Source organism: Lutra lutra, chromosome 11 (genome assembly GCF_902655055.1).
Source record: "Lutra lutra chromosome 11, mLutLut1.2, whole genome shotgun sequence".
NCBI lineage: Eukaryota > Metazoa > Chordata > Mammalia > Carnivora > Mustelidae > Lutra > Lutra lutra.
This window is the reverse complement of record NC_062288.1, coordinates 39,162,896-39,181,412: the sequence shown is the minus strand read 5'-3', so window position 1 is coordinate 39,181,412 and position 18,517 is coordinate 39,162,896.

Here is an 18,517-nt window from a genome sequence, read left to right as displayed (position 1 = left end):
AACACATAGAGGTGATAAAATTGTGTAGTCCTTACATACCCACCCAAATGAGTACAAGTAGAACTGAGAAAATGAATAAAATCAATGGATTTTCTCAATGTCAATATCCAAGTTGTGATATTCTACTATAATTTTTCAAAATATCATTGAGGGTAACTGGGCAACATGTATGGGGATCTCTCTGTATGGTTTCTTACCACTGCATGTGAACCTACAATTTTTTCAAGAAAAATTTCACTTAAAAATATCTGTCCTGTGTGGCTAGAGCAGTGCTTAGAAGAAAATATATGGGCTTCTTACTAGCTCCTAATCCCTGGAACCTGTCAATATATTATCTTGCTTGTCCAAAAGGACCTTGCCGATGCAATTAAGGTTAAAGACCTTGAGATGAGGAGATTATCCTGGGTTACCCAGGTAGGTTATCTCAATCTAATCCTTTGAGCATAAGACAGTGAGAAACTCGGGGCACCTGGGTGGCTCAGTGGATTAAAGCCTCTGCTTTTGGCTCAGGTCATGATCCCAGAGTCCTGGGATCTAGCCCCCCATCGGGCTCTCTGCTCAGCAGGGAGCCTGCTTCCCCCTCTCTCTCTGCCTGCCTCTCTGCCTACTTGTGATCTCTCTCTGTCAAATAAATAAATAAAATCTTAAAAAAAAAAAAAAAAAAAAGACAGTGAGAACCTCTCCTGGTTGCAGTCCCAAAAAGGCAACAACAGAAAAAGGATCAGAGAAATACCACATGTTGCTGGCTTTGAAGATGAAAGGAGAGCCACAAGACAAGGAATGCTGGTGGCCTCTAAAAGGGAAGAGATTCTCCCCTAGACCTTTCAGAAAGGAATGAAGGCCTACACCAGGATTTTAAGCCAGACCTCTGACATAAGGAACTTTAAAACAATAAACCTTTTGTTGCTTTAAGATGCCAAAGTCGTGATGATTTGTTATGGCAGCAATCAAAGACAAATGCAAATAGTCATTATGGAAATGCAAATTAAAACCATGACCATGTACCCACCTATTGGAATCGCTAAAATAAAAATTACTGACAATAGCAGCCACTGGAGAGGATCCGGAGGGAATCGGATCTCTCATGAATTGCTAATAGGAATGTAAAATGGTACAGCTACTCTATGAAACAGTTCAAAAGTTTCTCAAAAAAACTAAACATGTAATTATCACATGATCCAGACATTGCACTCCTGGGCCTTTATCTTAAAGAAATGAAAACGTGTGTTCACAAAAAAATCTATATGGTAGTATTCATTGAAGGTTTATTTGTAATAGCCCCAAGCTGGAAATAATCCATATGTCTTTCAATGGGTGAATAATTAAGCCGTTGTACGTCCATACTATGGAATAATTCTCAGCAATAAATAGAAACAAAATACAACTTGTTACAGGCAAGAGCATTATTCTGAGTGGAGAAAAACAGTCAGTCTCAAGGGGTTAAATACTGTATGACTCCATTTGCATAACATTCTCCAAGTGTCAGACTCTAGTGATGGAAAACAGATCAGTGATAGCCAGGGATTAGGGCTGCAGAAAGTGTGTGATCATTAAGAGATAACACGAGGGACTTTATTTGTGATGATGAAACAGTTCTGTATTCTGATTGTGATGATAATTATTGAATCCACGTGATGAAATTTCATAGAACTAACCCCCTCCCCAAACACCCAGCATTAAGCAACAGCGTTCATAATAGCCAAAAAGTGGAAACAACCCAAATGGCCATCAACTGATGAATAGATAAACAAAATGTGGTATATGAATACAATGGGATATTATTTGACAATAAAAAGGAATGAAGTACTGATACGTGCTATAACATGGATGAAAACATTAGGCAAATCTACACAGACAGAAGGTAAATTAGTGATTGCCTAGGACCAGAGGGAGGAGAATCAAGAGTGACTGCTAATGGATACGGTTTCCCTTTTTGGAGGTAATGAAAAAGTCCTAAAATTAGATTCTGTTGATGGTTGCACAACTCTGTGACTATGGTAAAAATCACTGAATTGAAAACTTTAAAGGGGCAAAATTTGCCATATATGAATTGTATGGCATATGGCACGTGAATCATACCTCAATAAAAGTTTTCTTTTTTTTTTTTCTTCTTAAAGGAGTGTCTGCAAAAACTGGTGAAATCTGAATGAGGTCCATCCTCAAGTTCACATTATTGTAGCAACATGAGTTGCTGGGCTCTGGCATTATACTATAGACATCATACTGAGTGCAGGGAATACAGGAATTCTTTGGGCTGTTTTGCAATAGCCTGTGAGGTTGAAATGGTTTCAAAATAATTTTAAGAAAAGGTTGCAGGTGCCTGGGTGGCTCATTTGGTTAAGCAACTATCTTCAGCTCAGGTCATGATCCTGGAGTTCCAGGATCAAGTCCCACATCAGGATCCCTGCTGAGCAGGAAGTCTGCTTCTCCCGCTGACCTCTCCTCTCTCATACTCTCTCTCTCTCTCTCTGTCTCATTCTCTCTCTCTCAAGTAAATAAATAAAATCTTAAAAAAAAAAAAAAAAAAAAGAAAGAAAGAAAGAAAAGAAAAGGTTGCTTCTCCATGCAATGAATGAAAGAAATCTGGGGGAGGAGGGAGCCCTGGGGGCAGTGATAGCAAGACAATGGGGTGGCTCCAGTGGGAGCAGCCAAATGGGTCAAGCACTCCCTGGTTCTCTGTGTGTCGAGAAACAAGCCAAGAGTGGCACCAGACTTCAGGTCACAACAATGCAGGTGGGGGGGCCTCTATCGAAAAGGCAGGGCTAGGGTCTTAGAGTAATGGTCACAATCAGGAGGAATGAGTGCCCATCTCAGAACTAGCTATCATCGGTAGACTGAATCAGTAGTCCATTCTGCCACAACCCTTCCCTCCTCCCAAGGGGACTGGGGGCGGTCTGCCATTCCACTGCCAGGATCGCTTCAAGAACCGCCTCCTTGTACAGCCTGGAGTAAATTCATAGAGCTCTTCTAAGATGGCCTAATAGGGCGTCATCCAAGATGGCCTAATAGGGAGGGTGTCACCAACATAAGACACACATCAGATCATCTGTGCGTTGAGAGAAGCCAGTGTCACAAAAGAGAGACACGAAGCATGGAAGAATGCACACGCACAGAAAGAATTAACAGAGCAAGCAGCCCGGGATTTGAAAAACACCATCATTCGCTCATTTAAATATACCTTGGTCTCACCGATATGTACTGGGCACTATTTTAACTACCAGAAATACTATGATAAACACTACCAGGCAAGGTCACTACCATCAGGGACATTCCCATTTGCTGATGGAGAAAAAACAAACTGAATAAAATATCAAAGAGCAAGAGCAGAGTTAAAGGGTGGGGGAGAGAGAAAGTGAATGTGTGTGTGAGCACATTACGTCAAGCTTTGGCTCAAGGGGTCCGGGACTATGTCCCTGACGAAGATCTCTGAGCACAGATCTGAATGTGTGCGAGCAACACTTATCACATCCTGGGAAGACACAGGGGTCAGGGGCCGAACAGGGAGGAGCAACAGGTATAGGTACTTGCAGGGTTTGATATGTTGACAACAGCAGGGAGATCAAAACGTCTTCAGCAGAATGGGCAAGGTGGGGAGAGTTCAGAGATCCACAGGAGCCTGATCATCTAGGACATTCCAAGTCATTATAAGAACTAGTGATTTTATGCAAAGCTTAATTAATACTCTGTACCAAAAGATACAAGACAGTATTTTAAACAGCAAATCTTTAAAAAGAATCAACTAGTAGTCATGTAAATTAAAGGCTTCGCCTTTGAAATGAATCATTCAATGGAGGAGTAGAATAGCAGATGGGACACAAAAAAGGAGCAAATTAGTAAGTTGGAGGAAAAACCCAAATATTTTTTCTTCCCCAGAATACAGGACAAACATATAATTAAAAGATGCAAAATAAGACAAGGAAGATAGAGACTCAAAAAACCTATCCAGAAGATTCAAATTTTATCTAATACAATGTTAGAAGATACTATTAGAAAGTCTTTATAGGAAAAATGAAGGAAAGATGATATTCAAAACAATACAAGTGTAAATATATACTTGAATAATTTCATTAAAAGTCTTCGATATCGGGGTGCCTGGGTGGCTCAGTGGGTTAAGCCTCTGCCTTTGGCTCAGGTCATGATCCCAGGGTCCTGGGATCGAGCCCTGCTTCCCTTCCTCTCTCTCTGCCTGCCTCTCTGCCTACTTGTGATCTCTGTCTGTCAAATAAATAAATAAAATCTTAAAAAAGAAAGAAAGAAAGAAAGATTGCTTTGGCTATTGGAGATCTTTTGTGATTTCATACAAATTTTAGGATTGTTTATTCTAGCTCTATGAAAAATGATGGCCTATCACAATACCACAGACTTTGCGGTTTTTAACATCCTGGACTTGTGGCTTCCAACACCCTGGGGCTCACAGACCAAAAGCCAGAGCTGTCCTCTTCAACCTCTGCCCCAGGGTAACCTAGAGCTCCATTATAATATATTTATGTTGTGCTTTGGGACCACCCCCCACCCCCCCGCGCCCCCACATCTCACCCTAAACCCATAGGGGAAGATGGCCATGACAGTTCTGGCAAGACTATTGTAGGGCCAAAAACTGCCTCTCACAACCAGTAGGGGGAGTCTCTCAGATGACTGGAGACAACGTCAGTTGGAGCCCACCCTTAGCTATGACCCATAACCTATGCAAACATGAAAAGAATTGTCACCTCTGGGTCTGCCTGCTCTCCCAGCTTGAGAGTTTATTGTCCTTCATCAGCTGTCTTGTGCTTGTCACACTCCTTTTGGCTGTCTTTACTTGATTCCGGATCCCCACATAAATCTTTCGTGGGGAATCCAAGAACCAAGACCTCCCGTCACACAATGCAGATTCTCCACCCCCCCCCCCCCCCCCGGTAATAATTATTGCTTCAAATACTGTTTCTATTCCTTTCTCTCTTCTTCCTGTATTTCTACTTTACATCTCTATGCCTTTTATAGTTGTCCCACAGTTCTTGGATTTTTCTAGTCTTTTTTTCCTTTTGCTTTCCCGTTTTGGAAGTTTCTATGGTCATATCCTCAAGCTTGGAGATCTTTTCCTCACTGTGTCCAGTCTGCTAATGAGGCCACCAAAAGTATTCCTCATTTCTGTTATAGTGTTTTTGATCTCTAGTATTTCTTTTTGATTCTTTCTTGGATTGCCATCTTTCTGCTTACCTTATCTGTCTGTTCTCGCATGTTGTCTACTTTTCCCATTTGATCCCTTAACATATTAATCATAGTTGCTTTAAATTTCTGGTCAGATCATTCCAATATCTTTACAATGTCTGGTGCTTGTTTAGTCTCTTTAACATGTGTTTTTTGGGGCACCTGGGTGACTCAGTCATTTGGGCCTTCAGCCCAGGTCATGATCCTGGGGTCCTGGGATCAAGCCCCGAATTGGGCTCCTTGCTCAACAGGGAGTCTGCTTTTCCCTCTCCCTCTGACCCTCCTCACCCCTGCTCGTGCTCTCTCTCTTTCTCTTTCACATGAATAAATTTAAAAATCTAAAAAAATTAAAATACTTTAAAAAATGTGTTTTTTGGTTTTTGTTTTTTGGTTTTTAGTTTTTTTGTTTGTTTGTTTGTTTTTGCTTTTTAGTATGTCTTGTAAATTTTGGCCTGATAGCCAGATATAACATACTGGACAAAAGACACTGTTGTGAGAAGGCCTTTAGTAATGTTGTGGTAAGGTATGGGAGGAGAGGAAATGTTCTATAGCCCCATAATTAGGTTTCCATCATTTAGTAAGCCAGAGTCTTGACTATGAATGAACTTCAGTGCTTCCTAGCTTTTTCCCCTCTTAGGTGAGACACCGTGGCTCTAGGGGGCTGGCGTTGGATATTTCCCTCCCTCTAGTCAGTGAAGCTCTGATAAAACCCCAGCAAGTTAAACTCTGGTAAAAATCATTTCTCCTGAGGGCAGGCTTTGTTAAGAAGAAAAGAGTACAATGGCATAATTTACAATGGTTACTTGTCTCCTCTTCTGCCAGAAGCACCAGGGACATTTCTTTCATAGTTACAGTAAGAAGCTGGTTGAGCTCCTACCAAGGGAAATAACAAAAAAGTGTGCAGATGTCCCCTACCCCACCCCGGACTGGATCCTCCTAGAGTTTTTAACACTCGAACTGGTCCAGATGGAGCCTACATCAATCTACTAATTATAGTTCAGGTTTTCCTACCACAGCACCAATTTCTGTTCCAGTAAGTTGTAAATCTCTGTAGCCCCCTGTTTGTCTCTCCAACTTGGGAGGTAACGGTTCACGCAGTGATCTCATTTCTGCGATAGATCTAAACAGAGTTGTTTATTTTTCAGTTCAGCTTTTTACTTGTTATAAGGATGGAATGGTGATTTCTCAGCTTCCTTAACTTGAAAAAAGTACCTACCAAAACCTAAACCATATTTAATGATAGAACTTTAAAAACACTTTAGTTAAAGTCATTTTCTCCCTTTTTAATATTATTCAGTGTATCTTGGAGGCTTTCCCATTTATAAATACTAGAAAAGGTGAAACAAAACTCTTTCTTTGCAAAGAACATTATTTTCTACTAGAAAATCCAGAGCAATAAACTAACAAACTTTTAGAATTACAAAGGAAGTTTAGTTAGGCATAAAATACAAGATTAATTTTTAAAATATTTCCATATATCAGTAAAAATAAAGTAGAAAAGATAGTTTTTTTTTAAAAGACCCTTCACATAAGCAACCAAATCATAAAGTACTTGAAATAAAGTTGATTTAAAATTTGTATAAGACCTTTGTGGAGAAACTTTGAAACTTTATTGAAAAACATAAAAGAAAACTTGAATATATTGAAAAGAATTCAGCATTTTATTAGAAGTCTTAGACAATGAAAGAGATAGAAAAACAACGTATAAATTGATGAGGGAGCAGAAGGCTGGCTTAGGACAAAGAAAAAGCTGGCACCTTGCACCCCCTCTCCACCCGCTCCCCTCCGTAATATGTGTGACATTCCTCAGGCACCCCTGACTGCCCTAAAAGAGAAACAAATAGTTAAGTTGCAGAGATCACAATCCTGCAAGGTGGGAGTCTCCCTTGGTTTACCAATGTCCTAGAGATTTACAACAAAGAAGCTATCTTTTCAATAGCCCAATTTCCAGAGACAAATAACTCAGTTCCTCAAGCCCTAATGTCACCCTCCCCTCCATAAACAAAACTGAAGGAGGCTGAGGTAGAAGGAAATGTAAATAAAGTTAAATTTCTTCTAAACCCAAATCTCACTAACAAGGACACTTGATAGGAGAAATGTGAAACTTTATCTCTAGATCTCCAAGATAGTGTCGAGAATCATTCCCAAGCATATGGCCCACTGATATACATCTAAAGGGTCTCACAAGAAGATTTTTACTACTAGTAATAAATAACCTTTCTCCCAACAATAGCTAGCCCCGCAAGATCCTGGAGACCTTGCTTCCAAAATTCCTTAGAGACTAACATCATCCCCTTTGTCCTCACCTACCCAACTCCTTTGTATATATATAATCAGCCACTCCTCAGGATAGTGGGGCAGCCCACGGGTCCTGTCCCCGTGCTTTAATAAACCCACCATTTTGGACCAAAGATGTCTCAAGAATTCTTTCTTGGTCATCAGCTCCGGACCTCACCCCACCGAACCTCACCTATGTTCTAGAACTTCATCATAAATGATGGAAAGGAAGATTTAAAATTGGTCTTTTTTGCAGTCACTGATACTGATTGTTCAGAAAATTAAAGTGTATCTTAGAAACTGGCAAGACATTTTCTTGGATTTTCAGTAAGGATAGAAATATGATCTACATGCAAAAATTAATATCCTCTCTATATCCACTTAGAAACTAATCAAAAAATATGTTAGAAAAAATTGAATTCCCATTTGTAGTGGGTTGAATCATGTCCTCCTAAAATTCATGTCTATCCAGAACCTCAGAATATGACTTTATTTAGAAATTGATTTTTTGCAGATATAATTAGTTAAGGCTCTCAAGATGAAATCATCGTGAACTTAGGATAGGTCCTACAACTGATGACTGATGACTGGTGTCTTTATAAGAGAAGGGAGAGGGAGGTTTTGGAGACGCAAGGAAGAAGGCTACATGAAGACTGAGGCAGAGATTGGAATTGGGTTGCCACAAGGCAAGGAATGCCAGGGACCAGGGAGCTGAAGTCAGGAAGAATCCTCTCCTCAAGCCTTTGGAAGAAGTGTGGTCCCATCCACACCTTGATTTCAAACTTCAAGACTCCAGAACATTGAGAGAATAGATTCTTGTTGCCTTAAGCCACCAAGTTTGTGGTAATTTTTTATGACAGTCCTAGGAAACTAGTATAACAATTCATGATAACATACACACACACACACACACACACACACACACACACAATCCTATAAAATCCCTAGGAATAATTCCAATTATAAATGTATACAATCTTCATGAAAAAAAAATCATATATTTTTACAGAAAAACAAAAAGAAGACCTAAACAAGTGGGTAAATATCAAGTTCATGGATGGGATGATTCACCATTTTGACATCAATTCTCCAAAAATTAATCTATAAATTCAGTATGTCTGATGCCTGAGATCAATAGGATTTTTCATAAATTTTTACATGTTAATTACAAAGTTTATATCGAAGTGTAAAATTTTAAGAACAACCAAGATATTTTTGTTTTAAAAAAATATAACTGGGCTGGAGAAATAAAATTTGTTCAGTCTAATATGTAATCATATTATAGATTTATAGTGATTAAAATGTGTTATTGGCACACTAAAAATCTATTATTTTTATAAGAATAGATTCCAGAAACAGACCCACGAATGTATAAGAAAGCCAAATTCTAGAAGTATTGCAAATGACAAATGAATACCCAAAAAGATATTTAGCCTCACAAAGATTCTTAAGAATAAAAATAAAAAGGAAAATGAGATAATTTAATATTTGTACTTCATATTCATTAATGAAACATTAAGAGAACTTAAAAATTGCTTATTTATAATTGTTTTGATATATGAGCTATTTAAGCCCCTGGAAAATTTTTGTTGGTTAGATTAAACAATGTAGAACTTTAAAGGGAAATAAAATATACTAGTTTCATGAGTACAGGTTGAAATTAAAAATTTAAATAATTTTATAAATTGCTTTTAATATTAACAAGGACCTCTTACAAGTGATTGTTAAAATTTGCTATGAACAGATATTGTAAGCACTATGTTAAATATAATAAATGGGTTTCATAATCTGTAACTTTAAAAAACTATTACATTTTAAAACCAAAAAAAAACCTCTGAAGAGTGGTTTCTGTAGCCAAAAAAGCCATTTTCAAGGCACCAAAAAAAAAAAATTAGTTGGCAATATTGTTTAGGAAACACATATTCATACAATAGTACCATATATTTCTATAAGTACAAATAATACACAAAGAAAAGAATACATATGAAACTAAGAATAGTGTTTTCCCTCAGGAAAAAAAGGTCAGGGAGATTTAATCAGTAACTGCTGAATATGTTGCAATGCAAAAGCATTCATGTATTGCTTGTGTAAGTAAAAATAAAGAAAAAACTTTTTGTCAGGTCATGTGTACCCATTTTGGGTTCAATAATCAGAGTCAATATACTTACGACTCTCCACGTTCTTTCAGAATAAGTCTGTGTAAGACAAAGTTATCCTTGTTCCTTTTATAGCAACATAAAGCCACTCTCCCAGCAGTGATATTTCCAACCACCTTCCTGCTTGAGAAGCTTTATATAATGGGTAAAACTAAACAATACAAAGAAGACTCAGAGTGTAATTTTGGCACTAATGCTGAGAATTTAGTGGTATTTGTCAATATTATCATGACAAGGATAAAACATCCTATAATGGTTTATGGAATATCAATGAAAGAAATAGAAAAGCTTACTCAAAAGGGGAAACTGGGGTGCGGAATTATTGACATACAGGACCTTATTTTCCAAGCATAGCCCGGAGAAAACACTTATTTCGGAGAGCTAGAGGTAGAATTCCTCTTTAGGGGCTAAGACTTTTGTCTGTTTGCTAGCAAAAGAACCTGCAGCCAGGTTGGGTATGAAATGATAGGCTTTAGGCAAGGTCTGGAAGAGAAGGCAGAACAAAGGGATGACGAATCTGTGGCATAAAGATTTCATCCTAGGGCAAAAATGAAAGGTCCTAATATTGAAGCCGAGCGTCCTTGGATTGAAGTCCTTTTAAAATTATCACCTATGATCCTGTCTTGAAGAGCAAAAAAAGCAAAATAAAGAGCTCAGATACAGAGGTTTTTGGAAAATGGGACGTTTACTTAAACTTGCTGTTACCGGTTAAAACCTTGTGCTTAGAAATTTTATTAGTTTTTAAAATTATGGGGTTTTAACGTTTATTTATTTATTTTTTTCTTAAGAAAAAGATCAGGGGTGCATATTGTTTTGCCTGGCTGAGGCTTTAGTAATATCTGATAGGATTACAAAACTCCTCAGTAAAATTTTATGTAAAAATTTGCCTAGCACAGGAGATGGCCCCACCCTGATCTGGAACCTAGAACCAGGAGCCGAAAGATCTGCCAGACTTCCTTTGCTCCTACATGTTTGTTCTTAGAAGAGCAAGTCCCAGGCTATACAGGTGAGATGCTGTGTAGCATATATATATATATATAGTATGTATGTATAGTGTAGTGTATACATATACACTGTATATATATATATGTATGTGTATATATATATATATACACATATACAGGTGAGACACCCAGCTCCTGGGTCCAGAACCATGCCTCCCTATCCCAGGTAAGTAGTGGCTCTCCCCCCCTGCCAAAGGGCAGTCTCTAGGGATGACGGCAATAAAGATCATTTCTGTTCCTACATAGTCAGAATGTTAGGTACAATTAATCAGTGAAAGGCCAGTTGGAATTATTTACAGAGAAACATCCTTCACTGCTTTCCTGGGACAATAAGAAAACACAAAAAATGTTGTCTTTGCCCTTGGAAACCCAAGAGGAAGAAAGACATGCTGGAGAAATGGCTTGATGGGCTGGCAAAATGGCAGGACAGCTGGGCTCAAGGAGAAATAAGGACCAGAGAGAAAAGTGCAGTGATGAAGATGATTGAGAGCTAGAACAGGGATAGGTAGACTAAGGTAAAGTAATAGTAGCTTTCATACAGTTGATTTGGTTCTGCTGTGAGGCTACTTTACTCCATCCCCTACCTACCCAAATCTTCAGCACCATATGCATTAATTATCTTAGTCGTTCTTCGGCGATAATTAAAGGAAATGAAAAGCACCTGCATACCACAGGAGGGAGGGAAGAGAAGAACCACAAGGTACAAGACAGAGCAGAGATGGAATTCTAAGTAAACAAGAAAGAAGAGTGCTCTAAGCCCCCGAACTTCATGCTGAGGAATCTTTGTAGAGATTTAGTGTGCAGACTATGTGAGCTGGGGCTGGAGAGAGCGTAAAAAATGTATTAAAGGGAAAGATAATCCCAAAGTTTGGTGGTCTGGCGACCATCCAGGACTCTATCATGTGGATTACATGATCATTGACAGCGGACATGGAGAAACAAAAAACTCAAAGAATGGTTCTCTGCACTCCAGCAGACTCAGATTCATTACTTTAACCATCTATCTGCCCATCCATCTATCTCTGATTTTATCTATCAACTTGCCCAGCCCCAGTTTTCCTCGATAACATTTTGTATTTCCCAGTCTGCGGCCACACCAACCTAAATCCAACAAAACGCAAAATGCATGCAAGCAGGAAAACTGGGCGGAGCGAGAAAAAAGGACTTTTTCTTGCAATTTTCCTCTTTGGTGGCAGGAGGTGGCATACCAGAGATTTAGGAGATCACCTGGGTGAGATTTTCTGTGTCCCCTGTGGTGCTCCTGGAACAACTACGAATCCCAGGTAGCTCCATAGCTGTCCTTGGGCTTGATGGAGGTCAGCAGTCAGCACTCAGAGACAATCACCAGCCAGGTCTGAGCGGATGCCTCTAGCCCTCACACACTACAGTCCCCTTTTAGGTCTTCTTCCTGTGTGTTGCTCACTGTCCACTTCTGTCCAGTTTCCTCCACTAGGAATTTTCCATTATTCCACTGGCCTGCCTGGACATACTCCTGCAACTGCTTGTGGCTTACAGGCCTGTCAGCAGTGCCTCACAGTGGTAGAATTGGCTTCATTTTCCATTCTTAGAACTCTCAAGTAACTTTGATTTCTTCTCACATAGAAGAGTCACAAGACTTTCTTTTAAGATTTACATATGTGTGTGTGTGTGTGTGTGTGTGTATACACACTAGTGTCAAAGGATATAAAAAAGTTTATTAGAAATGAAACATTCAGACAACAAAAAGAAATTAAAGGCATCCAAATCGGCAAAGAAGAAGTCAAATTCTCACTCTTTTCAGATGATATGATACTATATGTGGAAAACCCAAAAGACTCCACTTCAAAACTGCTAGAACTTGTACAGGAATTCAGTAGAGTGTCAGGATATAAAATCAATGCACAGAAATCAGTTGCATTTCTCTACACCAACAACAAGACAGAAGAAAGAGAAATTAAGGAGTCAATCCCATTTACAATTGCACCCAAAACCATAAGATACCTAGGAATAAACCCAACCAAAGAGGCAAAGAATCTATACTCAGAAAACTATAAAGTACTCATGAAAGAAATTGAGGAAGACACAAAGAAATGGAAAAATGTTCCATGCTCCTGGATTGGAAGAACAAATATTGTGAAAATGTCTATGTTACCTAAAGCAATCTACACGTTTAATGCAATCCCTATCAAAATCCCATCCATTTTTTTCAAAGAAATGGAACAAATAATCCTAAAATTTATATGGAACCAGAAAAGACCTTGAATAGCCAAAGGAATATTGAAAAAGAAAGCCAAAGTTGGTGGCATCACAGTTCCAGACTTCAGGCTCTATTACAAAGCTGTCATCATCAAGACAGTATGGTACTGGCACAAAAACAGACACATAGATCAATGGAACAGAATAGAGAATCCAGAAATAGACCCTCAGCTCTATGGTCAACTAATCTTTGACAAAGCAGGAAAGAATGTCCAATGGAAGAAAGACAGCCTCTTCAATAAATGGTGTTGGGAAAATGGACAGCCACATGCAGAAAAATGAAATTGGACCATTTCCTTACACCACACATGAAAATAGACTCAAAATGGATGAAGGACCTCAATGTGAGAAAGGAATCCATCAAAATCCTTGAGGAGAACACAGGCAGCAACCTCTTCGACCTCAGCTGCAGCAACTTCTTCCTAGGAACATCGCCAAAGGCAAGGGAAGCAAGGGCAAAAATGAACCATTGGGACTTCATCAAGATCAAAAGCTTTTGCACAGCAAAGGAAACAGTTAACTAAACCAAAAGACAACTGACAGAATGGGAGAAGATATTTGCCAACGACATATCAGATAAAGTGTCCAAAATCTATAAAGAACTTAGCAAACTCAACACCCAAAGAACAAGTAATCCAATCAAGAAATGGGCAGAGGACATGAACAGACATTTCTGCAAAGAAGACATCCAGATGGCCAACAGACACATGAAAAAGTGCTCCACATCACCTGGCATCAGGGAAATACAAATCAAAACCACAATGAGATATTACCTCACACCAGTCAGAATGGCTAAAATGAACAAGTCAGGAAATGACAGATGCTGGCGAGGATGCGGAGAAAGGGGAACCCTCCTACACTGTTGGTGGGAATGCAAGCAGGTGCAACCACTCTGGAAAACAGCATGGAGGTTCCTCAAAATGTTGAAAATAGAACTACCCTATGACCCAGCAATTGCACTGCTGGGTATTTACCCTAAAGATACAAACGTAGTGATCCGAAGGGGCACGTGCACCCGAATGTTTATGGCAGCAATGTCCACAATAGCCAAACTATGGAAAGAACCTAGATGTCTATCCACAGATGAATGGATAAAGAAGAAGTGGTATATAGATATATAATGGAATACTATGCAGCCATCAAAAGAAATGAAATCTTGCCTATTGTGACGACGTGGATGGAACTAGAAGGTATTATGCTTAGCGAAATAAGTCAATTGGAGAAAGACAACTGTCATATGATCTCCCTGATATAAGGAAATGGAGATGCAACGTGGGGGGTTTGGGGGGTAAGAAAAGAATAAATGAAACAAGATGGGATTGGGAGGGAGACAAACCATAAGTGACTCTTAATCTCACAAAACAAACTGAGAGTTTTTGGGGGGAGGGGGGTCGGGAGAGGAGGGTGAGGTTATGGACATTGAAGGGGTATGTGCTATGGTCAGTGCTGTGAAGTGTGTAAACCTGGTGATTCACAGACCTGTACCCCTGGGGATAAAAATACATTATATGTTTATTTAAAAAAAAAAAAAAAGACATCACGTTCTCTGACTATTCTAGCCAAAAATGGGGAAAAAAAAATTGAAACCTAAAAAAAAAAGAAATGAAACATTAGTTTATCAATAATACAGAGGACTTTAGTATCCTATCCCTTCCCTCCATCTCTATAATTAATCATACTTCATGTAAACATCCATTATGTTTTTAAGTTGGGAAATGTTAAGTCAACATATATGATGATATCCACTATCTATGTCTGAAATGAGAAATCAGCCTGCCCCTGAGGTCATCTTCCCCCTAAGGCACCCAGGCAAATTCAAACTCCACAGCTTCTGTGAAATATAAAATAATGAAAGGAAAATGTACAGGCTTAAAAAGAAATAATGCTAATAATAATAATAAAACACTGCTTGCAGGGATAATAAATGAGAGGCAGAAAATGAAATAGGTCTCTAAAGTAATTCCTTAAGAAATTCATGTCTATGCTCCTAAAATAATACCTACCAAATAAAATCTAAATTCCTCCTGCTTATCTGTGCTGTACACACATAGTTCATTCACAGAGGAGATGGCATTCCTGGAAATGGGCCATGAACCAAGTGAGCGTTTTCCTGGCCTGTATCACATTGCCCCATTGAGGTAGTGCTTGGCCTCTCCCACTGCCCATCACTGTCCCTTCACTGACCCCAGCACTGGTTGCCTTCCACTTCCACGTGTTAACACGCTGTCTTGTCCTTCCAAGCTGCAATCAGGTTCATGATGTCCCCGACAATGTCAAGGACTAGCCCCAGAACTGGATAGTTGGATAGCTAATCTTTACTTTGTTCCTCAGATGTTTCCTTGAATGGGCTTTGAGTTTCCCACCTAAAACTGGAATCTGCTGTGACACTCATTTTTTTGTTTTGTTTTCTGCAGCAGGCCCAGTTCTATCTCTGGCACTGCTTTGGTCAGCCTGGTTGAGTCAAAGCTGTTCACCAGAACAAAGAAGAAATGGAAGGAAAGGGGCCTCAAATGAAGAAATAATGCCTTTTTTTTTTTTTTTTTTTTTTTTTTTTTTTTTTTTCAGAAAACTTACGCCCTTGAAGAAATTAGCCCAATTGTTCTGCGCTGGTTCTTATTAGATAAATGTATACAGTCACCCTCAAAACTTAGAACTACTACTCTAAATTTATACATGCGATTTCAGTGAAAAGCCATTTTATAAAGAATCAGCACTGTGAGAAGTGAAATTAAATGGAGTACATATGAGTGAGAGGCAATAACTTTTAAGAAGAAGTAAAACACCAAAACAAGGTCAAAAAATTTTCAGAAGTGGAGTGGGAGAATGAACTAAAAAGGTAAGAGGTGGTAGTGGTACAAATGAGATCTTAAAGTTGAAGTTTTGGAGGTATTGTCATTATTGGTAATGGTGAAGTCTTAAAATATAGCCATAGGAGTGGGTGGCAGATTAGGGTAGAGATAAGGCCAGGGAAGGAAAGGAGGTCATAGAACTGAAAAGTTGGGTCTGGAAAAGTTACAGATGTGGATGTTAAGATCACCAAGAATTGAATACAGGTAGTATAAAAGGGAGTGATTGTGAGCCAGGAGCTAGAACCTTCTAGGACCAGTGTGACAGTGTCCCAGTTGGGGGTCCGAAGATAATGCAGAAAGTGGAAGAGATTATTTAGAGAAGACAGTGAGGACACAGGGGATTTTGTTAAGACTATGAGTTCTTATGAGGGTGGCTCAGTGGGTTTAGCCGCTGCCTTCGGCTCAGGTCATGATCCCAGGTCCTGGGTTCGAGCCCCACATCGGGCTTTCTGCTCAGCAGGGAGCCTGCTTCCTCCTCTCTCTCTGCCTGCCTCTCTGCTTACTTGTGATTTCTCTCTGTCAAATAAATTAAAAAAAAAAAAAAAAGACTATGAGTTCCAGAGCACACAATAAAAGGGATTTGGAAGTTTGGGGGGAATAGAGACATGGGAGAAAGTACTCAGCCAAATGGGAAGAGAATCTGAAGGATAAAGATTGACTAGGGAGACCGGGTTTCACAGGGTGATCATAGAACAGAGGGATAAAGGACCTAGTGAGATTACATAGATACTGAAGCTAAGGCAGTGAGTGTTGAAATAAAGTCTTACCAGAAGCATGTTATTGTAACTCTCACTAACAACTCTTGTAACAAGCTCTTTTGTAACTCCTGCCAGTGGATGTAGAGAAGTCAGGAGAGGGGCGGTTTTATGCCAAGCAGGAATAACTCTGAAAATTTCTTTCCAATCCCCTCTACCTTCATCTTCCACGTGTGTCCCAGGCCCTATAAAGGGATAACAAATAGGTCTCATTTTTCATGGATAGGGAGTGACCATCTGGAGCACCATGGCATGAACAACTTCAAGACCATGCCCAGATTCAGGAGAGCAGGCAAACAGCCACATATGTGCCAGCGTCTGTGTTCCCTAGTTTAAGGTAATTCCCTAAAGTTCAATTCTGTTCCCAATTTTCCATCCCACTCCTCACTTTGTAACCCACTTGCTAGTCACTTGGACACTCATAAAGCTTTTAGGACTTTAACACATACTATTTCACGGTGGGCTACAACCTCCGCCCCTGGGTGATCTCAGCCTGCTGCTCTGGCTGCTAACGACTCCCAAGTCACCATGTCCAGTCAAGGCCTCATCCCTGAGCACTTGTCTGTGAGTGTCTCCAGGGCTTTGGGCACCTCAGACATGTTCTTTAAACCGTCCTGTCCTCACCACCCCGAAGGGTCCTCCCATCCCAGTTGGTGTACTCCTATTTGCCCTTCTGAACAACCCAAGTCATCTTCAACTCTCCCTTTCCCTCAGCTCACCAGTTCCTGGTTTCTATGCATCTAGCCTCTGACTGTCCTTAAACCTGTTCCCTCTCCATCCTCCCCACTATCTTGTTCACATCTGTCTCTCCTTCCAAGCAGACTTGGGAAGTACCTGTCACCTCCTCTTCCCACAGCCGTCAGAGCGACCTTTCTTAAAGGCTTCATGGCTTTATGTCACGGACAAGATAAAGATCAAAGTTCTTAATCCTGGACACACAACACTGCATATGTTTGTCCAGGTGCCTCTCACTCTTGCTAGACTGTGACCACCACCAGGGCAGGAATGAGCACCTCTTTTAGCTTGAATTCCCACGCATGGCTTGGAGATGTGGAACATACTCAAAGTTAAGTGAAGTAATGCAAGCAGGTAGAGGAGAAGTATAAAAAACCGAGTTTTAAAGACTCACTCTGATGCTGGCTGACATGAGATCATTTTCCACTAGCTCTCACCACCAGCTCCTTCATCTCTCTTCTTACCATGAATAGCAGAGGTATAGAAATTCTTTTTATTTGACAATTAATAAAAGATATACCAAGGGTAGGAATGGGGTGTTGATATGAATTTTCTAATATTGGATTCTGGCTTCACCATTTCCCAGATGTACAACTTTGGGCAAGATACTTAAACTCTGTAACCTGATAACCTCTGTACTAATAGTACCTGATTCAGATGGTTCTTACGGGAATTCAGTGAGGCAGTGTGTATAAAGTGTGTGGAATAAGAAATGTTCAGTAGATAATATTTGGTATTCTGAAAGAGGTTGGCTGCACGCTTCATTCATAGATAACTGGAAACATTATTGCTGTTAGTTAGACAAGAAACATGCATGCATTTCCTAAAATGAAGGAATTGTGTCTTTACTTTTTCCATAGTGTTCAGGCCATACAGAGTTAGCTTCTGAAGGAGATTGGGAGTTTTTGTCTCTGGGCTCCTGAACTTTCTTCTCTCCCAATATTTTCTACCCCTCTGTCTTCTCCCTTCAGACTCCTACTATTCCTGGAAGAAAGGCAGTAAATCCTACAGCTCTCTGTAGAAATAGGCTTGGGTATTGTGGGGATAGGTGGGCTATATTTTTGGCTTTCAATATTATCTTCAAATTTGTCTGTCCATATGTCTCAATGATACCTTGACCCAATTGAATAAACTCATTCATTGTAAACTTGAGTTCCATTACTGGACCACAAATTACACTGTATTTTGTATCAGGGTGTTAAAGGGTGTTTTTGACGTTTCCAAAACAACAACAACAAACTAAGTTCATATTGTCCAACTAATCACTAAAGAATGATAATTTGTTAACTGTAAATATTAAAATATGTATGTACAACCAT